The sequence below is a fragment of the Thamnophis elegans genome, chromosome 8 (assembly GCF_009769535.1).
Source record: "Thamnophis elegans isolate rThaEle1 chromosome 8, rThaEle1.pri, whole genome shotgun sequence".
Taxonomy (NCBI): domain Eukaryota; kingdom Metazoa; phylum Chordata; class Lepidosauria; order Squamata; family Colubridae; genus Thamnophis; species Thamnophis elegans.
The window spans coordinates 69,225,917-69,252,148 of NC_045548.1; the positions used below are offsets into that span (position 1 = coordinate 69,225,917).

General features: G+C 43.5%; 1 long non-coding RNA gene across 1 annotated transcript in view; it reads left to right on the forward strand.

Moving 5' to 3' along the window:
- Nucleotides 1-26,232, forward strand: part of LOC116512742 — a 154,463-nt gene that overhangs the window by 90,522 nt on the left and 37,709 nt on the right. The window contains exon 3 of the long non-coding RNA XR_004255915.1: nucleotides 25,344-25,670. This is a non-coding gene — a long non-coding RNA (uncharacterized LOC116512742). The remainder of the gene's footprint in view (nucleotides 1-25,343; nucleotides 25,671-26,232) is intronic.

The window sequence follows — 26,232 nt, forward strand, 5'->3', positions numbered from 1 at the left end:
AACCCATGGGCAGCTACGGAGAACACAATAGACTAACTTAACATTTGATTGCTGATGTCCTTGCTTTTCCATATTTGGCTTATGCACATCATTGCTGTGTGACCCGGTGCAAATCCCACGTTTTCTTTCTGGGCTGTATTCACCAATTTTAAGCGTTCTGTGATCCTAAAAAAAAGTTATGTGCTGGATAATGGGTTTTGGATCCTGATATTTTGCATGTAAATCAGAAGCTGTGCTCCACGGGGAAAACATTTTAAAAATAGGGACTTGGGAACAGTGCATTAGTCCAGTTGTGAAGATTTGTCGGTTGTCCATTCCTGGAGGACTTCATTGTTTTTAGTCGCGAAGTCGTCTCCAACTCATTGTGACCCCATAGATAATGTTCCTCCAGGCCTTCCTGTCCTCTACCATCCCCTGGAGTCCATTGAAGCTCACATCGACTGCTTCAGTGACTCCATCCAGCCACCTCATTCTCTGTCGTTCCCTTCTTCTTTTGCCCTCAATCTTCCCCAGCATTAGGCTCTTCTCCAATGAGTCCTTCCTTCTCATTAGGTGGCCAAAGTATTTGAGTTTCCTCCTCAGGATCTGGCCTTCTAAAGAGCAGTCAGGGTTAATCTCCTCTAGACCTGACCGGTTTGATCGCCTTGCAGTCCAAAAGACTCCCAGGAGTCTTCTCCAGCACCAGAGTTCAAAGGCCTCCATTCTTTGGTGCTCAGCCTTCCTTATGGTCCAACTTTCACAGCCATCCATTGCAACTGGGAAAACCACAGCCTTGACTATACGCACTTTTGTTGACAGGGTGATGTCTCTGCTTTTTAGTATGCTGTCTAGATTTGCCATAGCTTTCCTCCCCAGGAGGAAGCGTCTTTTAATTTCTTGGCTGCAGTCCCCATCTGCGGTGATCTTGGAGCCCAGGAAAATATAATCTGTCACTACCACTGAAGCAGTGTTGGGTTCCGGCCAGTACGGCTGTACTGGTAGTAGCTGGGAGCAGCTGACAGCGTACCGGTACGTTGGCTCATTTGGCCCACCTGCCTGCGTTCTATACCAGTTTTTAAAGCAACCGGCCAATTGCACGCAGAGCCTGGAAGAGCTCCGACAAGCAGCTGGGTGCCACAGGGGTGTTGGAGTGTGCATGTGTGCGCAGAGCGTGTGCATGAAAGGACGTGCGGTCCCGTGAGCCCTCAATGGTAGCAGCGGGGGGAGGAACCCACCACTGCTCTGAAGGTCTTATGGATGCTTAAATTAGCTTTTTCGTACACATTTTATGGGGTTGATGTAGGAGTAGCCTCTGTTGGTAGAACAGGCCAGGAAATCAACTTCACAGGAAGACTAAAAACTCTTTTTATGGGAAAAGGCTCTATATACCTAATATTCTTTTTAATGCTGTTGAAACTATGAATGGTCACTAAACAGATGTTTGTAAGTTGAACACTACATGAATTCTACGCATCCCTGCCAGGAAATCTGAGGAACAGTAGCAGCAAAATTAGACAAAAGTCCATCCGTTGGGACGGCTCAGAAACTGTCCGGTTGCATGTCATAAAGGTGTAATGGTATTTGGAGATCTATTGAAATTGTAAATGAACGCCAGTAGGTGGTTGTGTCTTCTAATATAAGTGATTCTAGATAAAAACATGTTTAACCAATGGTAACCAAATGAGAATTATGGTAGAGGGATAGTAAAATACATAACGTTTCTTTCTTGACTTAAAGTGTACAACCTGATTTGAATGAAGTATATGCAAGGACGGTGGAAGAAACACACGGAATATATTTGTAACCAATCGATACACTTTCAACAAGATGTAATGAAGGATGATTTTTTTTTCTTATTTTTTTTATTTTGTTTAACTAAAACAATAAAATTTCTCAAAAAAAAAGAAAAGAAAGTGTTCTCTTGCTGGACTTTTAGCACAAAGATGCTAAAATTGGCAAAATGTTCCCTTTTTCCCCTTCTAGGGCACAGGCAATGCCTTTTTGCAATCAAAAATCCCCCATTTCTTTTTTTTTAATGTTTCTGCTGCAGGAGGAGAACAGGGACTCGGAGGCATCCCTGGGTGGGACGCGTCCTGTGTCCCTCATTTAAATCCATCTCCCCAAGAAATTAACCCAGATTAAAACATTTTAAATTTGGGTTAAACGTTTTGAGTATGCGGCCTAAAGTTGCTATACTTCCTGAATAGTTTTTAAGAGTTTATATGGTTAGAATGGCATTATCTGATGAAAGGAGGGGAGTAGGGAAGGAAGGAAGGAAAATGAGAAGAAAATGGAGGAAGAAAAAGGGAAGAGAGTGGAAGGAAGGAAAATGGGGAGGGAAGGAAGGGAAGAGAGAGGAAGAAGGAAGGAAGGAAAATGAGAAGGAAAAGGGAGAAGAGAGGAAAGAAGGAAAATAAGGGAAGTGAGGAAAGGAGAGAGGAGAAAGGAAGGAAGGAAATGGAATGAAGAGGGAGGAGAGAGGAAGGAAGGAAAATGAGAAGTGAGGAAAGGAGAGAGGAGAAAGGAAGGAAAATAAGGGAAGTGAGGAAAGGAGAGGAAAAAGGAAGGAAGGAAAATGGAAGAAAGAGGGAGGAGAGAGGAAGAAAGGAAAATGAGAAGGGAAGTGAGGAAAGGAGAGAGAAGAAAGGAAGGAAAATGAGAAGAAAATGGAGGAAGGAAAAGGGAGAAGAGAGGAAGGAAGGAAAATGAGAAGGGAAGGAAAGAAGGAAGAGAGGAGAGAAAGGAAATGAGATAAGGAGGGAGAAAGGAAGGAAAGAAAATGCGAAGAGGGGAGGAAGTGGGGGAAAGGAAGGAAGGGAAGAAAACCATCCGAATGTTATGGAAACTAGAGTGGAATTGGCTTGATAATTATTTCCATGGTGGCTTTTGAAAATGCCTCTTCATCTTGTATCATTTCAGATGAAAGGATTAAATACAGGGCACAGCTAACAATTACGTCTAATTATGTGTACATCAACAATGTGCTTGCTTAAACTTAAAAAAAAAAAATGAATTGGCAGGGCAACACTTTGGTCACCCATGTTGGTTTCCTGCATTCCGATGTCTGGAAGAAGCGGTTTCAGATGTTCCTGGAATTTAGCAGCAGAACCAGGCTCTGCTTTTGGTGAGTTAGCCTAAATATGGCATCTCGGCATGAACAGCGAGACTGCTATGTATTTTTTTTAAAAAAAAACAATTAGACAACCGGTGTCCCGTTGAGTCATTGTTTTAAAGGTATTTCCTTTACCAGATTCCTCAATGTTTTCAAGAATGGTAGAATTTCTAACTGGCTGCCTTCCTTGGTAAAACTGGGATGCATTCAGATGCATCTGCCTTGAAAACGGTCCATGTTGAACTGTAATAGCACAATCGTGTACCGGCACAGGGAATACTTTACGACATTTTCTCCTCTTGCCATAAACTCTTTTAGCATCACGCTTAGGTCCTATAATGTTTTATAAGAATTTAAAATTACAATTCCAGAGGAGTCGTAGGTCTCGGATTTTGGATGCCTTTTGTAAGTTAGTCTGTTGGAAATACTTTGATTCAAAAATTGTGACTCTATGGTGCACCATTTCGCCCAGGTAAAGGTTACAGACAGAGTTAATTGATGTTGAGGTTTTCCTCTTTATTCCCACGATAGCTATTTCAAGTATCTGAATGGTTGTTATTGGAAGATGGGGTAGAATTGATCAGAATTGTTCCATAAAACAGAAAACGAACAGTGGGTTTAAATGATAAGGGAAGAGTGTTTGCCTTAACCATTGTTGCTGTTAGTTGCAAAGTCATGTCTGACCCATTGTGACCCCATGGACAACGTTCCTCCAGGCCTTCCTGTCCTCTACCATCCCTTGGAGTCCATTTAAGCTCATGCCTACTGCTTTAGTGACTCCATCCAGCCACCTCATTCTCTGCCATCCCTTTCTTTTGCCCTCCATCTTTCCCTGCATTAGGCTCTTCTCCAGTGAGTCCTTCCTTCTCATTAGGTGGCCAAAGTACTTGAGTTTCTTCTTCAGGGTCTGGCCTTCTAAAGAACAGTCAGGGTTGATCTCCTCTAGGACTGACCAGTTTGATCACCTTGCAGTCCAAGGGACTCCCAGGAATCTTCTCCAGCACCAGAGTTCAAAGGTCTTAACAATAGGAGCATACAATTTATCAAACTATCCAAGTGGATTTTCTTTTCTGGAGTTGTTAAAGCAGGCTGAAAGCAGATTTTGGTGCAGGGATTTGGGGAGGGGGGCAGGTTGGATGATCTTTAAGGTTACTTTCAGCTCTTGCATCTGATTCACAACTAAGCGTTTGGTATGTGAAGAAAACTTCTTATCTTTCCTGAAAGCAATGAGGAATTTTTACTTGCTCGGAATGCTAAGAATTTTCTGTTGAAGGAACCCAACCCCTTCACAGAAGTACAATTCTGCAAATTGTAAGACCGGAAAAAAATTTGCAGTTAACTTTCAGTTTAACACACATCACTTCCACGGAAATCTGATACAGTGGCTACATTTTTTCCCTTGAGGGTTCGCTCTCATTGAATGCCTGTTGCATCAAGGCTTTGTTCATTAAATGTAGATTTAACTGCAGACATTGCTATTTACATCAATTACTTAAAATAAGCCGATTGGCTCAAATTATATCAATTCAAATATAATGGACATTGGGATGAAAAAGCACCCATTTCTCACAAACAGCCCATTAAATATAGATTTTACTGTACTGTTTAACTACTTAATTCACTTTAAAATGAGTTCATCTTTTTCCCCGAGTAATAGTCACTTTTTAGTATAGCAGAATTATCAGAAGAGTGTTTGAAGCTCTCTAGGGACAACCAGAGGTCCATAATTTACCTGCCCAGTTGTTGGGAGTGTGCTAATATACACATCATTTGTCTCTGTTACAGGTGCCTGAGAGATGACAGTTGTAGAGCATCACATCTGCAGGGCAGCTGGTTAGGAAATAAATTAACATTCTTGGTTGGGTTAAAGAAATTGCATCAAGGAAATTGGAAGTCCCTATAGAAGATTTGTTGACTGGCTGGCTGGCTGGGTAGGTGGGTGGGTGGGTAGGTAGGTAGGTAGGTGGGTGGGTGGGTGGGTGGATTGATGGATGGATGGATGGAGATAGACGGTAGGTAGGTAGGTAGGTAGGTAGGTAGGTAGGTAGGTAGGTAGGTAGGTAGGTAGGTAGAAGATGATATATAGATGGATGGATGGATGGATGGATGGATGGATGGATGGATAGAGATAGATGATAGGTAGCTAGGTAGTTGATGGATGGATGGATGGATGGATAAATAGATAGATAGATAGATAGATAGATAGATAGATAGATAGATAGATAGATAGATAGATAATAGATAGATATAGACTGAAAGACAGATAGATAGATAAATGGATAGATATAGATAGACAGATAAATAGATGATGGATGAGATAGATAGATAGATAGATAGATAGATAGATAGATAGATAGATAATATCACTTTCTAGCCTGGTGCCTTAATCACTAGACCAACCTAATAATCATACTAATAAACCTGGAGACAAGCAGGAACCCTTGTAACAATATTGGAAAGCCGGTCCCTTCCCTAAAGATTTAACCACTAGTCCCGTGATGGCGAACCACAGGTGGCATGCAGAGCCCTCTCTGCGGGCACGCGAGCCATCACCCCAGCTCAGTTCTGCCGCGCATGTGCCTCATGCCGGCCAGCTAATTTTCAGGGCGCTGCCATACATGCACGGGGGTAGAATGCATGCACAGGAGTTATGTGTGCATGCATGTGGGGTGGGGCGCACATGGGGGGGCACTTGTTGGCAAAAAGGTTTGCCATCCCTGCCTTAGACCATCCCTTCAGTTGCTTCGAAAGCAGAATGGCCCAAATGTCTCCATTACTAGGATAAACTTTACTAGGTACGTTTTACTGCCAGATCAACCTTCAAGGGTTGCTGCTGTTAAAGCTACCAGCTGTCGCCAGACCTAGAGAGCCAAGATCAGTGTGTGGATGGTGAGCAATCAGCTGGCGAGGAAGCCGGTGGTTGCAACCAGCATCACACCTTGTAAAGCTCTTTGCCACATTCAGGCTGTTTGTATTATTCTCGGTGTTGTGGCCCGCCAGTAGCCAGCAGAGCTGGCAGCAGATTCAGACAGTGAGGAGGTTGGGGAGGAACATGGTCCAGTCCTGGAGTCTGGGGAAGGCTCTGACGAGGGCTCTGGGCTGGAGGCAGAGAGGGGGCCAGAGCTGTATGTCAGTTATCTGAGTCAGTGAGGCAGACGAACAGCTGGAGCCTGTTCCCAGTGTGTGCATGTGCAGAGTTCCCAGATAAAGGGAACAGCTAAAGAACAGGGGTTGACTTGGGAGTAAGGCCACAGGTGGATGATGAATGGCCCCTCCCAGAGGAAATAAAAGAGGAACGAAAGGGGAGTGGAGTTTGCAGGAGACAACTAGTTCGCTTCATTGGCTTGTAACTCTCCAAGGCTACTTGCCAGGTTTTGCAAATATCAGTCTGGCAGCTCTCTAGGCTAGATAAGGTCTGTGACTGTAAATCCTCCCTCGAAAGACTTTGCTGTCTGTGAATGAGCAGAATTCACAGTAAATCAATAAAAGGTGTTTTTGTCAGGACCAGGAGCTTGTTTCATGCTCTTGGGAAGCCTCGGTCAGAACTCTTGGCGAGGCTGCGTCGTTTATCAGCTTCTGTGCTCTTTTTATATCCTCCGCGTCCTTCAGTGTTGTCCCCTTTTGTTTGATAACATTTCAGCTTATCACTGTTTTGTACTGTCCCTTATCAAAACAGTTAAAAAAATTAAAATGCCATTCCTCTGTTTTTGACCCAGTGTTAACACCGATCGACTTCTCTCGTCTTGCTAAAATGTCCCAGTTTCCTGCCTCCAATCTCCCTTTTGCAAGGTTGCAATGCAGATGTATTAAAGAAGACCCTCCGATTCTGCAGGCATAATTTTTATTGCTTCCACCAAAAGTAAATAAACACGTCGCAAGAGGATTGAATTTTACGGAAGAGTTCCCAATTCTTCAAATTCCTTTCCCCTCCTCGGACGTCACTTTCCCTTCTTGCAACAGATGTTATTACCAAATTCCCTTGTAACAACTAGCATAAGCCTACATGCAGAATTCTGAATGCCTCCTGGCTCCTTTCTCCAAAAATCAAGACAATGTGATTTTTTTTTTTAAAAGTGATTACAAATATCCTCAACGTACCACGGTTTGAAGACTGTCCATTAATGTCATATGTTGTGACAATTGTAAATCTGGCTGTATCCGCCCCACGGGGTGCTTAGATTTGGTCCGCGGGGCTACCGTGGATCACCAGGTTGGTGCAGGAGGCATGCATCCCCCCCCCCCCCCGTGCTCCGTTTTGGGCCTGGAATGCCTCCTGCACCAACCTGGAAGCCAAAACGGGGTGCGTAGAAGTGCTGCGTGAGCCCCCAAAATGCATTGTGAGCACCTCCCCCGTGTATGCGCCCTGCCCTCCATGCATGCGCAGCAGAGACCCAAAGACCAGCTGGCCGGCTGGAGACGTACACATGTGGGTTGGAGTTAGGCTGGGGTGATGGCTGGCATGCCTGCAGAGAGGGCTACCTACCTACCCGCATGCCATAGGCTCGCCATCATGGGGCTAAAGTTTTCTTTGCCTTTTCACACGAAAAAAAAGTTTTGCCTGATTTAAAGTTTAAAGCGGAGCAAAGTTGCCAGCTGGCGTCTTGGGAGTTACATTCTCAGCACATCTGGGTGGCATCGGATAGACAGAGCAGTGATACTACCTCCATCCTAAGTTGAAGATTTCTAGATAAGCACTATGGTGTAATGGTGAAGGTTCTAGAACTGAAACCAGCAGATTGTGAGTTCTGGGCCTCCTTTAGGGATGGAAGCCAACTGGGGGACTTTGGGCCAAAGCCTTTCTTTCAGTCCAGATTGACCCACTGTGCAGCAGTGATAGGGAAAGAAAGCAGTGGGAGCATCATAGACTTCACTGTGAGCTGTGTAGAATAACAGAAGATTATTGGGGTGGAATGTAGTTGCAGGAGAGGGGGGACTGTGTTACTGAGGGCAAAGAGACATCATAACTTTCAATACCTGGTCTGTAGGAAGAGGGCAAGGACAGCCCTTCCCTAGCAATTCACCGAGCATATCTACAGTTATTGCATCTAATTGCTTTAGTCTGGCAAGATTCTGTCTGTAAGCAAACAATAATAAACAGACTACACAGATAGAACTCCACGTTTCCTTCTCCCTTCTTTGCATCTGACAGTTATTAAATAACTTGCTAAGACCCCATGACATGTAGCACCCTTTCCCCTGAGATCTTGTCCCTGTCTTTGAAAATCCATTGCCGGATTTCATTTATTTATCTATGAAATGGGTATGTCCGCCGATCTCCTGGAAAGCAACCGAGGGCAGCATTTCACCCCATCCAATATAGAACAGTCGTTCCTTAAAGCCACTGTTAAGTAGTGATTTTTTTTAAAAAAAAAACACCAAACCATTGAAAAACTACAAAAGCAGATCTGAACGAGGGAGGAACGGTAACGGATGGAGGGACGTGCGTAATCATGGGGCCACCTCCCGAGTCCACATTTACATTCTCCCTTTCAGAATCTTGTTCAGCCACAGCTGGCTTTGCTAAAGCATGTCCTTGAATCGGCTGCCTCACCTGAGCAATTTGCCTTGGAATATTGAAAAGCAAGCGACGTCTCTCGACCTTCTGTTACCCGCCTGGCATCTTCACCCGAAATGACTTTTTATTAGCATAGGCAGTTATGGACTCGGACGATTTTTATGGGAAGCGTGCTCGTTTACTTATTAAAAGCATAATGAGCCTCACTCTGGGCTGGCCCAGGCGCACAAACAATGCCATAGAGAGTAGAATAACAGAGTTGGAAGGGACCTTGGAGGTCTTCTAGACCAACCCCCTGCTTAGGCAGGAAACCCTACTCCATTTCAGACAAATGGTTATCCAACATCTTCTTAAAAACCTGCTGTGTTGGAGCATTCACAACTTCTGGAGGCAAGCTGTTCCACTGATTAATTGTTCTAACTGTCAGGAAATGTCTCCTTGGTTCCAAGTTGCTTCTCTCCTTGATTAGTTTCCACCCATTGCTTCTTGTCCTACCCTCAGGTGTTTTGGAGAATAGTTTGACTTCCTCTTCTTTGTGACAACCCCTGAGATATTGGAAGACTGCTATCATATCTCCCCTAGTCCTTCTTTTCATTAAACTAGACAAACCCAGTTCCTGCAACCGTTCTTCATATGTTTTAGCCTCCAGCCCCCTAATCATCTTTGTTGCTCTTCGCTGCTCAACATCTTTTTTCCATCATGGTGACCAAAACAGAATGCAGTATTCCAAGTGTGGCCTTACCAAGGTATTATAAAGTGTTATTAACAGGTCACGTGATCTTGATTCTATCCCTCTGTTTATGCAGCCATAATTTGGAGGTTTAAGCTGGTCTTTTTCAACCATTCTTTGGCTCTTTTTACCCCGTTAGGGCTGATGAGTTAACAAAGCCTTGCCTTGCCAATGCTGTATCAGAATCAGAACAAAGAAAGAGGCAGGGCCTTGAGACTTGTGGCTTCACACCCAAGGAGAATACGTATACAGGTAGTCCTCGACCAGGGGTGGGTTTCTCGCCCCGTTCCAACCGGTTCGGTTGGAACGGGGCCGGCGGCGTCCTCATGCACGCGCGCAGTGCACGCATGCGTACTAGCGTCTGTGCGATGCTCCAGCTGCTCCTGGAGGATCGCGCAGGTGCTGTATGCGTCCTGCGCATGCGTGGAAGCGCAGAACTTGTCAAAACCGGGTAAGGAGCGTGGGCGGGTGGGTGGGCCCTTCGCTGTTCCCGGAAGTTACTTACTTCCGGGTTCGCCGACCAACCGGTTCGCGGGGACCGCCGCGAACCGGTTGAAACCCACCCCTGTCCTCGACGTACAATCACAATTGAATCCAAACAAGACAGTTGTTAAGTGAACTGTGCCCCATTTTACGACCTGGCTGTGAGCAGCTCAAAGTCACTTGTGTAGGGGGCACCTGTTGTGGCCCGAGCACTCTGCCAACGAAAACGGGCTGCCGAGCTCCGTTTTTGGCTGTGATGGCCTCCTGCAACCTTCTACCAGTGAAAACAGAGCTTGGGAGAGTCACAGGTGACCCTCCCGAGCTCCATTTTTGCTGGCAAAGGTACCACGGGCTGGTCCAAGTTGGCCCTGTGGGCCAGATCTAGGCATATCATGGCTGGATCCGGCCCCTGGGCCTTGAGTTTGATACCCCTGCTCTAGAGGATACAGGTGTAGTCCTAACTTACAAAAGTTCATTTAGCAACCTGTAAGTCAATCCCTTCTTCTCCAGAAGATGCTCTGTGTGCTTTCTGTTTCTTGAAACCTTCTAAATGAAATGAGCAAAATTGCCCTGCAGTTTGTGGGTGCCTTATTTCCTCAGTGAGGGAGCCAATATTCTCATCCTACTTTGGATTTTTCGGGTGGGAGAACGCTAAGGGTCAGAAGTTTTAAGAGTTACGGAGTCCCTTTTACCCTTTCAACCCCTTTTGATCTCTGAAAATTGAGACTTCCCCCTTTGCTCATGTTTTAAAGGCAAATAAGTTGTTTCAAGCCTCTAAAAGTGTAGTTAAAAAAACTCCCAAATAATTGGTCCTTCCACTTACACCAAACAAGAAGAGAAGGAAAAGAAGAGTAAGAGGTTGCGCAGAAGATTCTCATTTCTGATGCACAAGATTTTCAGGTGCTCCAATAATAGAAATTAAGTCTTGTGAAAAGTGTTCCCTGGTGCGACAATTTGCTTGTTAAAATTTGGTTGTTTAGTTGTTGTTGTTTTTAATTTGAAGCAAAACATTTTGATTATCAGGTCTGTTAGTCAGTACAACTGCCTGGGCTTTTTGCAAACGTACTGAAATTTGCTGGAAAAACAAAAACTTTTGTTTTAAAGAAACAAAACAATATCTTGGGGATACTGATATAAATATTTCCAGGTTGAGGTTTTTATTCATTTTTTTCTCTTTCATTAGAGAATGAGTCTTGGTTATTTCCCTCCCTCCCTCCCTCCCTCCCTCCCTCCTTCCTTCCTTCCTTCCTTCCTTATTTCTGTCACCCCGGACAGAGTTTGCTAGGCATTAAGTTTAATGAATGGAAATTGTAACCTATTGGTCCATTTTATCCTCCTGATGATGTTGTTGTAAATTTCCTTTAGTTTGTGGCATGTGTGTTATCTAAATGAAGATCCTTATTTGGGATCAGTGGGAAAATGTTTACAAAAGGAAAGTTTTGGTGTTTAGGAGCTGTTATTGTCACATTAATTTACATGCAGCGGATACAATATTAGGAAATGTGTTTGACGTAAGTGTAACTGCATTTCTCCATAGTTTGGAACTGCAGCTTATAAATAAACTTGTGGGTTTAGGGATTGTAGAGAAGGCAACCCAGAAGACATGGATCATATAATTATCTCAGGCTGCTTTCGTTTATTTTAAATCAGGGCTGGACAACTTCATTGTGGCCAGAACCCCTGTCTTGCTTCCAAAAAAACCTAGATGTCACTGAGATATCAAAGTTGGCACTTGGAGGACTTGAGTGGCTTCAAAAGATGTAAAACATCATATACCTATTTACCTGTTCATGCCCTTCAGTCTAGTTAAGTAAAGTTTCAAATGAAAAGTTAAGCCCCGTCAGGAAGGGTGGAGGGTTAACAATTGTGCTTTTAGAAGCTGTCGCATTACTATGTCTGTCTCCTCTCTTTAATCCTTGATTTATGATATTGCAAAATTACAACAGACTCCCAGAAAAGCTACTTATGACCTAGATTCGAAGTTCCGAAGGGTCTATGACTGTGATGGCAAACCTATGGCACGGGTGCCACAGGTGGCATCCAGAGCTATCTCTGAGGGCATGCAAGCCGTTGCACATGCACGCACTAGCCAGCTGATTTTCGGCCTTCGGAGGGCCTCCGGATGGCTGGGAGAGGCTTTTCCGCCCTCCCCAGGCTTCAGGAAAAACTCCAAAGTATGGGGAGGGTGAAAAACAGGCCTACCCGGCCTATCTACAGGCCGTTTCCGGTCTCCGGAGGTTTCAGTGAGTCCTACTAGGCCCAAGACGGGGCGGTGGGCAGATGTGCGCATATGTGGTGGGGGTGGTGGTAGTGTGTGTGGGGTCATGCGTGCATGCGTGGGGGATTGAATTATGTTTGGGCAAGTATGCCCGCATGAACACACTTTTGTCACCCGAGCCAAAAAAAAAAGGTTAACCATCACTGGTCTGTGACAGTTTGCCACACTAATATCGAAGAAATAGTAGAATAGAATAATAATAATTATTTTTTTAAGATTTTTATTAACAAACATGTAAAATGCACACACACAGACACAAAATTTAGACGTACATCACATTTATACAATACAATACGAACAGGAACTTCCTGTTCTTTATAATAGCAATTATCAGCCGATACCGCTCACCTTATATTATTTCCCCTTCTATTGTATTCCATTTGGATTTCACCATTCTTAACCCTCTTATTTTACTCATAATTATCATATTTTTGAGTTTTGTTATATTCCTTCATTGATTTTTGTTTCTTTCCTCCATCCACCTATACCATTTATCCCATATCTGGTAGAATTCTGATTCTTCTTTTCCCTGGATTTCTTTAGTTAGTTTGTCCATTTCTGCACAGTCCGTAACCTTTCTTATTATTTCATCTTCGCTTGGGATTAATTTGTTTTTCCATTTCTGGGCAAAGGCAATCCTTGCTGCCGTAATTATATGTAGTATTAAATACTGGATTTCTTTTTTGTATTTCGCAGACATGGTTCCTAATAAAAAAAACTTCAAGGAAAGGATGCAAAAGGAAGGGCAAGATGAAATGTGAATGACAAAAATTAAGATATTTTTTAAAGTTTATTTTAAATAATTAAATTGAATTGTTCAATTGTCCCACAGCACATGGTGAGCTATCTGCGGTGAATTGGACATGACCAGTTGGCCACAATGATTTGTCCTATTACAGTTCTGAAGTTTGCTCCACCCACACGGTCACATGATCACATTTTGGGCACTTCGCAAGCGGCTCACATTTACGGCCCTTTCCCAGGGCCCATGTGACCACAATTCACAACATTTTTGCCAGAAACTGATATTCTACTTCCAGCAAAAAGCACTTTATGGTGAATGAGGGGTTTGTTTAATGATCCCTGCATTTCCTTGACAATCACTCGCAAAATTCAGTCTGGTAACATGTTAATCTACTTTACGACAATCACTGCTTTACAATCAAAATGGTCATAAATCGAGGGCTACCTAATATTGCATGCTTTCTATACATGATTTTGTATTTTGAATTTGTAACTTTTTTTTTTAAAGAAGTGGCAAGCCCAGTTGGGCTACTGGAAAAGCCAAGATGGGTCATAATGGATAGTGGAGAAATCTGATTCTATCATGCAGTGACTTAAGAAACAGACTGGAATCTTCTGACCTGTTTCTCCACAATTGTGTGAATGTTTCTATGACTGTCAAGGCACTTTCCCAGCATTCACACCACTTAAAATAACTCCGTGCTATCAATCTTTAGCGGAAGAATGGCTTTGCTAAGATCTCAGAGCCTCTAATTTGCTTCTAGACCAGCGGTGTCAAACTCAATTTCATTGAGGGCCGCAACAGGGTTGGGTTTCACCTCAGGAGGCATCTGTTTGAGAGTGAGGAGGGCGTGGCCAGCTTGATGTCACTCATCAAGGCTCCATTTTTGGCCGTAACAGCCTCCTGAAGTCCTCTGCCAGTAAAGATGGAGCTCAGGGAGGCCACACGTGACTCGCTCGGTCTCCGTTTTCACTGGCAGAGGGCTGCAGGAGGCTGTCATGGCTGAAAATGGAGCCCGGATGGGTCATGTACAGCCTCCCCAAGCTCCATTTTGGTTGGCAGAGGGCTGTAGGAGGCTCCCGCAGCCGAAAACGGAGCCCGGGCAAGCAGCGCGTGGCCCTCCCGAGGTCCGTTTTTATGGACAGATGCACCGCGAGCCTGTTCTTCGTTGTTTTCAGGGCGGGCCCGCAGGCCAGATCTAAGCACCCCACAGACCAGATCTGTCCCATGGGCCTTGAGTTTAACACCTCTGTTGGAGACATTCTTCCAAATGAACTCCGTCACCCGCTATGTAGCAGCAAACTATTGTAAGATTCTTCTGGAGACGTTTGTGTCCTTCAGGTTTTGCCTGCTCAGATGTGCTTTGCAAACCAAGGAAAATGGGAGTGGATCTTGACTGGGAAAACGGAGATATGGAAGTGATTGAGACACACCTTCTCCAGGGTGTGCAAACCACACACTTCTTTTGACTCTTTGATCCTACGTAGGAGAACCGTGGAGTATACAGCAAATCCTAATCCCCCCCTCCCACCGAATTCCTTTCCGATGACTGCTTGTCATGTAGTTACAGGTGCACTGATTCACAGGAAAATTATAAGTACTCTCATGCTCTTCCAGGATTTTCCTGCCGGCTGGCGCCCTGCAGCTCTGGAATGCTAATTAAAGTCACGGCCGTATACCTTTTATTGTTGGCAAGAAACACCGCCGCCGTCTTCTTGGAGAATCGGCATTCCAGGACTTCCAAGATTGATTGCTGGGAAAAGTCTTTGGTTGAGGCTGGCCCGCCTCTTTGGCGCTTGGTTTTGATGTAGGCAGTCTGGCCTCCAGCTTGTTGTGTTTTGGCAAAGGTGGTGTCAGGGAAGCCTGTGACAAGGGATTGGCAGTTTGGGGCAGGGTTGGTCCTGAGGGTTTTTGGCAGTTAATGGTCAGCAATCTTCTTATTGGAAAAGCAAACGTTGGCTTAGATCTCATCATTCTTGAAGTTACAAGAATGGAAGGATTTAGGAAAGTAGCATCTGCATTTCCCCCCCCCCCCCCCCATGAACCAATGTCCAGCCTTAGAAATACAGATATTGAGGAAAATAATAGAATGGAATTGAGAATGGGAATGGGAATAGAACAATGGGGAGATGGGATGGGATGGGACAGAACGGAACAGAACAGAACAGTGATGGCGGACCTTTTCAACACCAAGTGTCACAAAGGTTACGTGGAAATGTCACCCACGTTTGTCGAGATCGTGCTCCGGAAAAGCTGAACTTCTAGATTCTAGCATTCATTCGTGCCCGTCAATCAACCGGCTGGCACACATGCACAGGCCAGTTTTTGGCACTGCGGTGCACATGAAGGGATTGTGCTCCGGAAAAGCCAAACTTCCGGGTTCTGGCGCGCATGCGCACCCAACAATCAGCTGGCCGGTGCGCATGCACACCCATTTTCAGCACTGCTGCATGCACGAAGGACAGCTGATCGTCACACATATGCGCACCAGAAACCCAGAGGACAAACAGGCAAGGCCATGCATGCCGGGCGACATGGCTTCGTGTGCTACTTTGGGCACTCTTGCCATGGGTTCGCCATCACGGGAATAGAATCTGGAAGGGACCTTGGAAGTCTTCTAGTCCAACCCCCTGCTTAGGTGGGAAACTTATACCGTTTCAGACAAGGCAGGATGGAAGGCTGAGTTAACCTTGAGCCGGTGAGTAGCAAACTGTTGAACAGCCGGCAGTCAGCAGAGAAAAGCCAGCAGTACTCCATGCCAACCACTGCACCACCTATATGTTAGAACAGTGCTGGGAATCCCATAGGAATGCTAGCTATCTAATCCCCTTTCATTGTAGCTCTTCAGCTATGGGCAAAACTAAACTGAAAATCAGCCTTTCCTACCTGGTTAGCTTTCAGATAGGTGAACTTATGGGATAAAAGGTATAGGTGGATGGAGGAAAGAAACAAAAATCAATGGAGGAATATAACAAAACTCAAAAAATAATATTTATGAGTAAAATAAGAGGGTTAAGAATGGTGAAATCCAAATGAAATACAATAGAAGGGGAAATAATATAAGGTGAGCGGTATCGATTGAGGATTGCTATTATAAAGAACAGGAAGTTCGTATTGTATTGTATAAATGTGGTGTACGTCTAATTTTTGTGTGTGTGTATTTTACATGTTTGTTAATAAAAATCTTTTTTTTTTAAAGGAATGCTAGCTACCTAATCCCCTTTCATTGTAGCTATGGGCAAAACTAAACTGAAAATCCCACCTTTCCCACCTGGTTAGCTTTCAGATAGGTGAACTTTGAGGCTTTCAGCAATAGCCATAATGGCCGAGGAATTGTTGTTAAAAGTCCATGATGCGGAAGCGCACAAGCCTGAAAAACTTGGATGCCAGGATGCTCAGAAGCAAACATGACAAAGGTTTCTCAGATGAAATCAGCATTGGTTTGAATCTAATTCTCTAACCATCGTCTGGACATTTTAATCAATATACCGTGTTTTCCCAAAAACAAGACAGCGTCTTATTTTCTTTTGACCCCCCCGAAATAAGCGCTTGACCTTATTTTCTGGGTGGTCTTATTATTTTTGAGATGCAGGAGGTGGTGAGCGTGGTCACTTCATGGCTGCTGCTGTGTCGCAATATTGTTGAGGAGGGCTTATTTTCAGGGGAGGGCTTATTTTAGTGCATGCGCTCAAAATTCCAATTGGGCTTATTATCCGGGGAGGTCTTATTTTAGGGAGGGGGGACAGTGTACAAGTTCTCCGTCGCTGAAGTTGTATGCAGCTACGGCTGGAATGAACTAGGGATGTGTAATCTTCAATCCAGAGCCATTCCATTTTATAGAGTAAGAGGTAGTACTAAAACCCAGTACTAAAACCTACTACAGAACAATGTCATTAGAGAGAGCCATAAAATATTGCTAGCAGCTGTCAAAGCTGATAATACAGGGGAGGCCAGATATACTAGTCCTTGACTTACCATCGCGATTGAGCCCTGAGTTTTAGTCACAAGTCATTCAGGTTGTTAAATGAGACAGGTGCATGGGTGTGCCTCAGGGCTTGGGGGAGGCAAATGCTAGCAAAGCCATTTCAGAATGATGAGGCTCAGAGCTTTTAGTGGGTTTATTTTTTTCCCTCCTGAATCCTCTTTTTTTGTTAGCATCCTTCTTTCAAAATATTGGCTTCGCTATTGTTTTCAGCTAAGAACACTAAGATCATGGCATCTGGCCCTCTCAATTCCTGGCAAATAGATGGGGAAGAAATGGAGGTAGTGACAGATTTTTACTTTCCTGGGCTCCAAGATCACCGCAGATGGGGACTGCAGTCATTCCATTGCTTTCCTCACTTGCTCCTGGCGAGGAACGCAATAAAAAAGCTAGGCAGCATACTAAAAAGCAGGGACATCACCCTGCCAACAAAAGTGTGTATAGTCAAGGTTTTCCCAGTTGCAATGGATGGCTGTGAAAGTTGGACCCTAAGGAAGGCTGAGCACCAAAGAATGGAGGCCTTTGAACTATGGTGCTGGAGAAGACTCCTGCGAGTCCCTTGGGCCAAATGCTTAGTTGTGAATCAGATGCAAGAGCTGAAAGTAACCTTAAAGATCATCCAACCTGACACCCCCCCCATCCCTGCACCGAAATCCATTACTATAACAACCCTGATGTCTGTCAGCCTCCTTTAACAACTCCAGAAAAGAAAATCCACTAGGATAGTTTGATAAACTGTATGCTCCTATTGTTAAGACCTTTGAACTATGGTGCTGGAGAAGACTCCTGCGAGTCCCTGGGACTGCAAGGCGATCAAATTGGTCAGTCCTAATTGACAGAGTATGGGAAAGTAGCGGGTTTAAAGATAAATATGACAAAGACTAAAATGCTGGTTAAAAATATGACACCAAAATCGGAAGAGGAGTTAACGAAGAAATTGTGTATCCAAACTGTCAAAAAAGTCAAATATCTAGGTATACATTTATCTGCGAGGTGTGTTTCCATCAAAGAAGATAACTATACTCATTTGATCAATAAAACTAAGAAAGACTTAGAAAGATGGAAAAACCTACAATTGTCCCTGATGAGTAGGATCGCAGTCATAAAAATGAATGTATTATCCTACTTCAGAATATTCCCATTAAATTAGAAAAAGGTTTTTTTTTTAAGGATTTGAATCAATTGGTTTCAAAATTTATTTGGCAGGGAAGAAAACCAAGAATAAAACTGAAGGCTATGCAAGACATTAAGGAAAAAGGAGTTTTTGGCGTACCAGATTTGGAACTTTATTATACTGCGGCCACTCTAACATAGTTAAAAGAATGGATAACGTTGAGAAATAAAAGATTACTCAAATTGGAAGGTCATGACCTCCAAGTAGGATGGCATGCCTTCCTTTGGTATGAAAAAGAATCTGCACACAAATATTTTAATAGACCCTACATCAGACAGTCCCTGTTATTAATATGGAACAAAATTAAACATGACCACTATACCAAAACACCATTTGGCTATCTACGATGGAAGCATTCATACACCCAAATTTAATTAATATGGAAAATATAGTTACATATAAAGAGTTATTGAACAGACAGGGGGAGATCAAAACTAGATTAGAAGGGGTACAAGTAGAATGGTGGTCCTACTTAACAGATACAATCAAGGTTTGCACAGGATAGGAAGAAGGAAGATATAGCCAAAAATTACATAACATTAGATAAACTTATGATACAGACAGAAAACAGGCTGATCAAAGTGTTGTATAGATTTTTGTTGGAGCATAAGCTAGAGGAGGAACATGTCAAAGAAACTATGGTCGCCTGGGTGAAAAATTTCGGTCGTAATGTGGAATTGGCTAAGTGGGAAAAACTTTGGATACTTAATCAGAAACTAACAATGGCTACGGTGTATAAAGAAAATCTTTATAAGATGTTCTACAGATGGCATCTCCCCCCAGCACGGCTCTCCAAAATGTTTAAAAATCTGGCCCCAAATTGTTGGAAGTGTAAAAAAAACACCAGACACTTTTTATCATATGTGGTGGACGTGCAATGAGGCAAAAAAAATATTGGAAAATGATTCAATCATGGTTAGAACAAATGGTGGGAGACCAAATCTTGTTTAAACCAGAAATATTTCTCCTAGGTATAATACCAGAGAGGTTTAAGAAAGATACACTTTATCTAATTATACTTGTACTAACTGCGGCGTGCATAATTTATGCACAATATTGGAAAAAAGAAAATACACCATCAGAGCTAGATATAATCAGAAAGGTGTTGGCCTGTGCGGAAGCAGATAGGCTCACTCTTGAACTTAAAAATAAGGGGGAATCAGAATATTTTGAAGTCTGGAACAGATTTTATGACTGGTATAAGTGACTAGATTGGAACAAACTGTATATATTGTGATTGGACAGAAGGATAGACAATGTATTAAGTAGGCTAATAGTTAATGGTTGAGATTAGCTGTATATAATGTATGGTCACTTCGACTTCGCGGTACTGCAGTTTTAAATGTAAAAATAATAAAAATATATTCAAAAAAAGTTGGTCAGTCCTAGAGGAGATCAAACCTGACTGCTCTTTAGAAGGCCACATCAACTGGACTTCCTTGTTTTTTTTTGTCTTTTGAAGACGTTTTGCTTCTCGGTACTTGAGAGACCGCCTGCTGCCAATTACCTTCAATTGACCGATTAGATCCCACAGATTAGGCCTCCTCCGAATTCCATCCGCCGGCCAATGCCGACTGGCGAGTACCCAGAGGAAAGCCTTCTTTGTGGCTGTCCAACCCTCTGGAACGAGCTCCCCGTGAAGATTCGAACCCTCACCACCCTCCAGGCCTTCCGCAAAGCCTTTAAAACCTGGCTGTTCCAACAGGCCTGGGGCTAAAGAGCTTTTGCCCTCCCCTCCAATGGTATGGTTGTTGTGTGTTTTTAAATTGTGTATTGTTCTGTTCGTCTTTTTTATCCCTTATTTGTACCCCATTCCCTGACTTGGATTGTGAGCCGCCCTGAGTCCCCTTCGGGGGGAAAAGGGCAGCATATAAATGCAATAAATTCAATTCAGTTCAATTCATCCAAGAAGCTTCTTCAGCACTGACAGGATAATGGGGGAATGGAAGGATTTATATTCCTTGCAGACAGCTGGTCATTTGTGTCCTTTTAGAGGGTTATTGAAGCACTTGGAGGTTTATCTCTGTCCTCAGGATCACCTGACTGGTGCTCCTGGTTCCTATAGTCTGCAATTCCCCTCACCCCCCTGGAAATCCATCCCTTATTCCCACTATCCTGTCAGAGCGGAAGAAGCTTCTTGGATACGAGAAGCGAAAGTTCTTCAAAAAAAAGAAAGAAAGAAAGAAAAACCCCCAAGAAAATCCAGTTGCCACCTGAAAAAAGCACCTTTGGGCCTGTTCTGCTGAGTTTTCGTGTCCTCAGATCACCTTTCCAATTTGGCCCCTTCTAACCTTTATTCTGCTTGGAAGCAAGCCAATAAATTCAAAGTCCAGGGTTGCTTAGCGCTACCTAAGGTGCCTCTGATTCTTCCCACCCCCACATTCTTACACACGCGCACACACACATGTTCCTTGTATTCGGTATGTACCATATTTTTCAGAGTATAAGATGCACCAGAAGCAAAAAAAAATTAAAAAAGCTTTTGCACTCTGCAAACCACCCAAAAACGTGAAAACAGGCTGTTTTTGTAAAAAAAAAAAAGGGGGGGGGCATGGATAGCCTTTAGGGGGCTTATAGAGTGCTCCTGGGGGGGGCAAAAATGAGTAAAAAACCAGCCTGTTTTTCGCTCATTTTTGCCCTTCCCAGCCCCCAGGAGCACTCTGGAAGCCTTCTAAAGGCTATGCACGGCCATTTTTGCAAAGCAGCAGGTTTCAGCAGGCCAAAAATGCTGTATTCAGTGTATAAGACGCACCCAGATTTTCACCCTCTCTTTTGAGGTGGAAAAGGTGTGTCTTACTCCAAAAAATGCTGTATTCACTTGGCATAACTTGGATTTGGATGTGCTGCCCCCCTCCCCTCCCCCCCAAATGCCTTCTCCGTTCATTTAACTCAGGCCTTGCACTGCTGTTCTTAGCAAAATCAGCAAAGTGTAATTGAAGTCTTGGCTGGTCTTATTTGCACAGAGATAGCTCCGAAGGGAGAATTTGCCAGAGGAAAAAACAAATACATTATTCATTGTATCCTTCAATTCCAAATAATTAACCATTACTCAGATGCCTGGGTCTACGGCTAGCTTATATTGTCATAAATTTTGTGTTTTGCTGTAAGACATTTGGTGCTTTTCCTTCTGCTTCTTCCACTATACATGTGGTCATTCATTCGGATGTTGTGGGCGCTTCATCGCTGCAGGATTTTAAGAAGAGAATGGACAGTTGCTTTTTTGAAATGGATAGCATCTCCTGCTTGAGTAAGGGGCTGAACTGGAAGACCTCCAAGGTTTCTTCCAGCTCTATTCTGATTTATATATGTAATCCTCAACATACGACCATAATAATAGAATCACAATGGCAACTCTTTGCAGTGATGAAACAGGCCACCATATAACCAGACTCCTTATCTTACGCCTTTTTTTTTTTTTGCATTAACTGAATGCTGCAGTTGTTAAGTGAATCAATTTTACCCAGTAGGTGGCTTTTTTCTTCCAGAAATAGGAATTAAATGTCAGAAACCAGAAAAGAAATGTTGGAAATCGGGGTGGTGTAATGCAGGATGCCCAGAGCTCAAAATGCACCCATGACTGCAGGGCGTCATAACTTTGAATTTCGGTCATAAGTAGCTTCTGATGGGTCTTTTGTAACTCCAGTGGGTCACTAAGTGATTGGTCGTAAGTCGAAGACTCCCTGTTTTATTTACCTTAAATCACCCAGTGCATTAAACCATTACCTAGTTTTATATATTCTCCTGAACGTTTCTCTTTTTCTAACTTGGGCTAACTCTCCTTTTTTAAAAATAAAATAAAAATCAAAGGTTTCTATTAGACCTGAATGATAAATGGTCAGAAGGCTAATGGAATAAAGTCTTTTGAAGTACATTTGTTAAATGTGAATCAAGTAGCTAATTTTTAAGCAGAATGTAATGGACAGAAATGTTCATGCATTGCAAACACTAGTGCGTCATTGGAAAAATAGCATATAAACAAGAAAGCATCCTTTCCAATTAACCAGTTCTATTAAAAGGTAGAAGTTTCTACAAGCTGTAGTCTCTGCAACTGGAACTAAAGAAAGTCCTCAACTTAACAACCAGAACTGAGCCCAAAATGTATGTTGCTAAATGAGAAACTTGTAAAGTGAGTTTTCTCCCATTTTACGATGATTCTTGCCACGGTTGTTAAGTGGATTACTGCAGTTAAGTTAATAGCATAATTGTTAAGTGAATCTGGTTTTTTCACTGACTTTACTTGTCAGAAGGTTGCAAAAGGGGGATCCCATGACCCCGGGACACTGCAACTATCATAAATGTGAATCAGTGCTCAATCAGCCAAATGTCACATGACCATGGGGATGCTGCAGTGGTCATAAGTGTAAAAACTGATCATGACACTTTTTTCCCCCTATGATGTCCTAACTTGGAACGATCACAAAATGAACTGTGTTAAGTCGAGGACTGCCTGTATGCAAACAAGAGAGAACAGTTTCTTTTTTTCCCTCATCATAAATGTATTCTCGCTGTAGGATTCCCTCTTCATAGATACCATATTTTTCAGAGTATAAGATGCACGGGAGTATAAGACGCACCAAGATTTTGAAGAGGCAAATTAAAATAAAAGTTTTATGTTAAAAAAGGGGCATACATAGCCTTTAGGAGGCTTGTACAGTGTTCCGGGAGGGGGGGGGGCAAAAACGAGCAAAAAACAGCCGGTTTTTTTTGCAAAAATGGGCCTGTTTTTTTGTCAAAAAAAGGGTCATGCATAGCCTTTAGGAGGCTTATAGGGTGCTCCTGGGGGGGGGGGAGGGAAATGAGCAAAAAAGAGTCTGTTTTTTCACTCATTTTTGCCCTTCCCAGCCACCAGGAGCACCCTGGAAGACTCCTAAAGGCTATGCACGGCCATTTTTGCCAAGGGGGGGGGGTTCAGGAGGCCAAAAGTGCTGTATTCAGTGTATAAGACGCACCCAGATTTTCACCCTTCTTTTTGAGGGAAAATGGTGCGTCTTGTACTCCAAAAAATACGATATGTGACTTTGCCACCAAAGGTGTCATGTTTTAGCTGGCAAGCTTTTTCTCTGCTTCCAATGAAAGCTTCGTTTAAACGTCATTTAATCTTTAATCATAATCACCCCGCTCTGGGTGCATTGGGTGCATTGAAGTGATAGCGAGAGTAATAACTGACTGCACTCAGGCGTGGAGACCAAGGATCAACTGATTTACCTGCTTCGCCTTCTACACCCAAACCTCACTGTGTTATGTAAACAGTCCTTGAATTAAAAAGTTATTCTCAGGATAAAGTGCAAATTCCCCAACACGTGATTGCAAACAACACACACACACACACACACACACACCCTTCCCAGTTGTCTTCTTTGCTTTTGTTTTTCTCCATCTCAGTGATAACTGCAATCAAAGTAGCCTTAGATAGCCCCTTTTCCAACTACTGTCATTACTTTTATACTGCATAAGCTTTTGGACAGTGAGAACCCATGGAACAGAAAAATTGCCTTCGGAAGTTGTGGGAGCTTCTTCACTGGAGGCTTTCAAGAAGAGATTGCACTGCCATTGGTCAGAAATGGTGTAGGGTCTCCTGCTTAGGCAAGGGGTGGTGGACTAGATGACCTACAAGGTCCCTTCCAACTCTATTAATCTGTTAAAAGACCATTCCCAGAATTCCACAACCAGTATGCTGGGAATTGAGGTCCACTCAACTTTTAATTTCCCAAGGTTGAGAAACACTGGTTTAGGGTGGATATATATTGAAACCTTTAAATTTAAATGCATTCTTACAATACTAGGAGTCCTGGTGGTGCAGTGGTGAGAATGCAGTATTACAAGCAAACTCTGCTCATTTTCAGCAGTTTGATCCTGACCAGCTCAAGGTTGACTCAGCCTTCCATCCTTCCGAGGTGGGAAAAATGAGGACCCAGATTGTTGGGGGCAAAATGCTGGCATTTGTAAACCACTCAGACAGGGCTGTACAGCCGTGTCTGAGTGATTTACAAATAGGGCTGTACAGCACTAAGAAGCGGTATATAAGTCTATTACTATTGCTATCAATCTAACCACTTTTATTCATTCAATGAAGTGAGCTGTAGCTCCCAAAGGCTTGTTCCTCTTTATAAAATTGTGTAGCTTGAGAAGGTGCTACCAAACTTGAATCGCACCCGACCTTTTTTTGCCATGGTTGTTAAGCAAATAATTGCAGTTGTTCAGTGAATCATGTTGTTAAGCAGACCCAGCTTCCCCCATTCACTTTCCTTCTCAGGAGCTGGCTGGAAACAGAACACATAAACTTAGCTACCAATAGAAAGATATAAAATGAATTTCCTTACAGTGAAGGTGTAGAAGATTGTTATTAACTTGGTTAAGTGAGGCCCTGTTGAGTTTCTAATTGGGTTTTATTTCTCACCTTTTCTATAAAACGGGTGTCCAACTTTGGCAACTTTTAAGACTTGTGGACTTCAACTCTCAGAATTGCCCAGTCAGTAAGACTTTTATCTCCCAGAATCCTTCAGCCAGTAAAACTTGTGGACTTTAGCACCCAGAATCCCTCAGCCAGTAAGACTTGTGGTCTTCAATTCCCAGAATCCCTCAGCCAGTAAGACTTGTAGACTTTTATTTCCCAGAATCCCCCAGCCAGTGAGACTTGTGGACTTCAACACCCATAATCCCTCAGCCAGTGAGACTTGTGGACTTTAGCACCCAGAATCCTTCAGCCAGTGAGACTTGTGGACTTCAACTCCCAGAATCCCCCAGCCAGTGAGACTTGTGGACTTTAGCACCCAGAATCCCTCAGCCAGTGAGACTTGTGGTCTTCAATTCCCAGAATCCCTCAGCCAGTAAGACTTGTAGACTTTTATTTCCCAGAATCCCCCAGCCAGTGAGACTTGTGGACTTCAACACCCATAATCCCTCAGCCAGTAAGACTTGTGGACTTCAACTCCCAGAATCCTTCAGCCAGTGAGACTTGTGGACTTCAACTCCCAGAATCCTTCAGCCAGTAAAACTTGTGGACTTTAGCACCCAGAATCCCTCAGCCAGTGAGACTTGTGGACTTCAACTCCCAGAATCCTTCAGCCAGTAAAACTTGTGGACTTTAGCACCCAGAATCCTTCAGCCAGTAAGACTTGTGGACTTCAATTCCCAGAATTCATAGCTGGCTGAGCAATGCTGGGAGTTGTCCACAGGTCTTAAAGTTGCCAAGGTTGGACACCCCTGCTGTAAAAGAACGCCTTTTAAAAACGAAGACTGCTAATTTCCCATTAAGTGAGGGTGATGATTTCTTAAAATAAACTGACCTTATGTTCGAAGCTGTGATTTGTGTTTGTTAGCTATTCTCTCTTCTCTCTTCCCCCAGACATCTAAGAAGAGCAAACTCGCGAGGCTATCTTTTGGATAGTATTCCTAGGATATATTTGGGGGTTTTTTGAAACTGAAAATGAGAAGAATTTTGAATGGATGGTTGTGTCAGCCTTTTCGAAAAGATGGTTCATGAGGATGGAGAGGACCAGCAACCATAACAGCTTCGAAGAAAAGAAGACGAAGGAAGAAAGGATTCCATTCTGAAGCCAAGGAAAATGGAAATTAGCCAGAGAGTGATTGACATAAAAAGAGGAAACAAAATGGAGCACCTGCGAATTGGGATGCAAATATTTTGGAGGAGAGCAGAAAATAGGAACACCAGGTAACTAATTCAAGCTCTTCTTTGTTGATCACCCATCTTTGTTTATCACTTCATTAGCTTCCCCCCCCCCCCCAGGGGAGATTCAGAGACATTGCTACATCTGTTTCTCTAAGGAGGTACTTCTCAGAATGGCTTTGGAAGGGAGATTAGTGTGATAATGTGACTGGACCAGTTTTCTGCTGTGACTGAATTCACACAGTTCACTAAACCCATATTAAGGAAAGAAAGCTGCTTTTTTAAACTCTGCAGTGCCCAAACCACCCATGTGATCAGCTAAGGCAGGCAACCTGCGGCTCTGGAGCCGCATGTGGCTCTTTCATCCCTCTGCTGCGGCTCCCTGTCATTCCCACAATTTTGAGAGGAGTTTCCAGTTTGGGGGGCGGGGGTGGGTGGGAAGCATGTTGCTCCAGGAGGAGACTCTATGGCAAGGGGCGGGTTTTCCAGTCGGCTCCACAATTGATAGGGCTTTCGGTTAGGATAGGTAGAAGAAAAAGAACTCCACGCTAGGAAGAGATTCTATGGTGGGGGAACCAGACTTCTGGTTGGCTCCAGAATTGAACCA